Source organism: Egretta garzetta, unplaced genomic scaffold (assembly GCF_000687185.1).
Source record: "Egretta garzetta isolate BGI_Z169 unplaced genomic scaffold, ASM68718v1 scaffold595, whole genome shotgun sequence".
Lineage (NCBI taxonomy): Eukaryota > Metazoa > Chordata > Aves > Pelecaniformes > Ardeidae > Egretta > Egretta garzetta.
In genome coordinates this window covers 789,109-792,427 of record NW_009259682.1, presented here as the reverse complement: position 1 = coordinate 792,427, position 3,319 = coordinate 789,109, and positions in this window count along the sequence as shown.

Here is a 3,319-nt window from a genome sequence, read left to right as displayed (position 1 = left end):
CGGTGGTGGTAAAACTGGTGCTTCAGAAGGCCCGAATTAATGTACCTATGGGAATCACTTGAGCCCATTTCTATAGCTTTTTATAAAGCCGCCTCTTCTAGTGCCGTTCATTATTTCATTCTGCCCTACATTTCACAGGTCACCTCCACCTGCAGATGTCATTTATTTTGTCCATCCTGACTACATTTGCCCCTGTTCCCCTACTTTGAAATAAACAGAATAAATGATAATTCCAGTTTACGGCCTCTGACACGCCTTCACTTTATGAGGCGCGCAATACCCCCACACTGGGATTTCTGTGCTTCTGCACTACGCCCTGACGTGTGGTTCCTACGGGGAAAAACCAGCCTCGGTCCCCGCTTCCAGCCTCTGTCGTCAGCCAGACGATGCCTTCAGAGTGTTGCGAGAAGAGGAGCAAATCAGCCTCGGTGCCCAAGCCCCGTATGTCAGGGGTGTCTCCATTTTGCGTCTCCGTGTGCTGCTGGGGATACGGAGACATCCCCGACAGAGCTGCGCAGCACACTCGGGTAGGGCGTGCTACTGCTCGGCGCGCTGAGCTCGTTCTCCAGCCCCGCTTCGCTGCCTGCACGGCTCTTGGAAGGGCCGGGGCCGTACCCCAGAGCTCCCCACGTGCACCCCGCCCATCGGGGCAGCGTTAGCTTGCCACAGCACTTGTAGCGTTTAACGTTCCAGGATTTTGGTATCGGCAGCAATGGTATTTTATGGTGCTTTGGGAGGTGGTGTGGAAAAAGTGCAGATCAGACACCTTTTAGGATTCTCTTCCCAAATCTCCTCCGCGGTGAGTTATTTCCATTCCCAGAGCATCTGTTTCTTCTGCCGAGCTGCTTCTGTCATCTTTTCTGGCTGCCAGCTCTGGAGCATGCACTGGCTTCTGTCTGGCTTAGCCAAGGAGATCCTCTGCTTCTACAGCCACACCTGCACAGCAAAGAGAAATTTTTCTTTTTGTGGCAAGCGACTTCCAACAGGGTGAGTTTCTAAAACTCCTGGGTTCGCTTGCTGTGTCTGCGGCGTGAGCTGCGTCCCCCCGGTTAGGTCACCTGGAGGCAGGGGTTGTCACGTTTCTGACCGCCTCGGGTACGCGGCCTCTGTTTCTTTCTGCGTCTCTGTGGGGGGTTGCGCAGTGCCTTGCACAGGCATCAGTCCTCTGGGACCGTGTAAATCGGGTGGTATCAAAAGGAGACAGAGAAGAGTGGAACTGGAAAAGAGCCTGCAATAGTAGGGGGAGGAAATAAACCGGGCAGCGCTGGAGAGTTATTGGAGAAGGAACCGCAGGTGAAGGCAAAATTTGCAGGGAAAATACTGGTATCAAATGTGTTGAGTACCTTGCTGGCCTTAGAAGCGTAGAGAAACTGAAATGATGTGCGTTAGCACAGGGAATGGGAATTCCAAAGCTGGTTTTTTGCTCAGTCCCGTGAGAATGGAATGTTAAAGTTGTTAACCGTATGGTTTTCCATCAAACACCCCATAGCCAGTTGACGTTGTAAGTCGATAGATATATAGGTAATGCCAGATCTTTCAGAGCAGAAAATTGTCTGAGCCACGTGAATTCTAAATGGGCTGAAGGAGGGGATGGCGACCCTCCGGTCACGTCGCCATCAGGACAGGTAGTTGCCAGGTGTTTCTCTTCAGCTCCCCGGTGTTTAATTTGATCCCCTCGCTTCCCGTACTCCTTCCTTCCATCCTCGTTAGTAGTTTCTCACCCCTCCTAAATGCTTCCAGCGTGGGGTATGGTCACCCCTTCGTCACCTGTAAACAAAGCCGCTGGCATTTAGCGCTTTTGATGCCTTCTGCAAACCGAACCGCTGCCTCCCCAGTGTTTTTCAGCCTTGGGTGGAGGACAGATCGTCACGTTCAGTATTCCATCAGAACACTAACCATTCCTCTTTGTATTTTGTGTGTTTATTTCTTGGGCAATCGGTGCTTGCCTCGGAACTGTTTGACACTAAATGAGGCAAAAAGCTTTGTGCTAGCCTGTACTAAAGGGAGTACGGACTGAATGATCAAACGCACGTTTCCCTCTTCAGTGGGAGGGACTGAGTACTTCCTGGCAGCACCTAACAGCTCCTGCCCCCGAGGCAGCACCCAGGCATCCGCAACCTGCTCTTCTCTCCGTGCTCGCCCGGGACAAGCCCGTGGCAATACCGTTGTCTCGGGATGGGGCTGAGAGGTTTAGCAACCGGCGTTTGTCGAGTGATTTTGTCAGTCTCCGTGTGAGAGGCGCTAGCGCGGTGTCAAACGCTGCGATAGCGCGGCTGGGGGTCCTTCTGTCCGCAGGCGGGCTCTCCCGTGTAGGGCACGCGCGAAGAGCGTGGTGTGGTGGAAACACCGGACGCGCAGCAGGGCTGGGCTGTCCAGCACGCACCTGTCTTGGCATGCATTCACTGTATGGATGGAGACTTATTTCAGCAACGCATGCGGAAACATTTGAAATCCCTCGAAAGCTGCTGCAGTCTTGGCCAGGCTATCCCAGGCAGAGAGTCACAATACTTGCATTTTGCCTGGTCAAAATTCTGTGTGGAAAAAGGCATCCCGAAGCAAGCAGATGCACGGAAGCCATAAAGCCTAGAATTTTTGTTTATCTTTCTGTATGATGCCGCTGGGCGGCACTGTTCGGGCTCTGCCAAATGCAGTTACGATGAAGATTTAGATTAGTGACAGAGAAATGTCGCCTCTGTCATTTAAAGTGAATCCTGGTAGAAGCAAAGTTGCGTATCAAAGCGCAAGCTGGAGAAAGCCTGCCTCATTAAAAATCAGCTTTCAGCCCATTGTCCCCTGCCTGTCTGTCTGTCTTTCTCCCTGCAAATGAGCTTACAAGTCTCCCTCACGGCAAGAGCGTCACTAGTCAAGCTCTGGTAGCTTTGAAGAAATCTTTATGGGATTAAAAATGCCACACAGTTACAGCTTCCTCGCGGCTCTGCACGCCCATCGGATGCGAGCGTACAGGCCATTGTGACCGGCATCGCTCTGTCTTCCCCAGTTGGTGTTTAATTAGGAACCGTACTGTCACTGCGTTATTCTGGTCTCAAAGGAATGAGACCCTGCTCTGCAGGGGGCCCTGAACTCTGCCCAGAGGGATGCGTGCGCCCCTCTTCTCATCCGGCAGCGACATCGGTGTCTGGGGAAGAGGAGGCTGAGGGGAGCCCTCATCGCCCTCTACAACTGCCTGGCAGGAGGCTGTAGGGAGGGGGGGGTCGGCCTCTGCTCCCCGGTAACGGGCGATGGGATGAGGGGGAATGGTCTGAAGTTGCACCAGGGCAGGTTTAGGCTAGACATTAGGAAAAACTTCTTCACAGAAAGG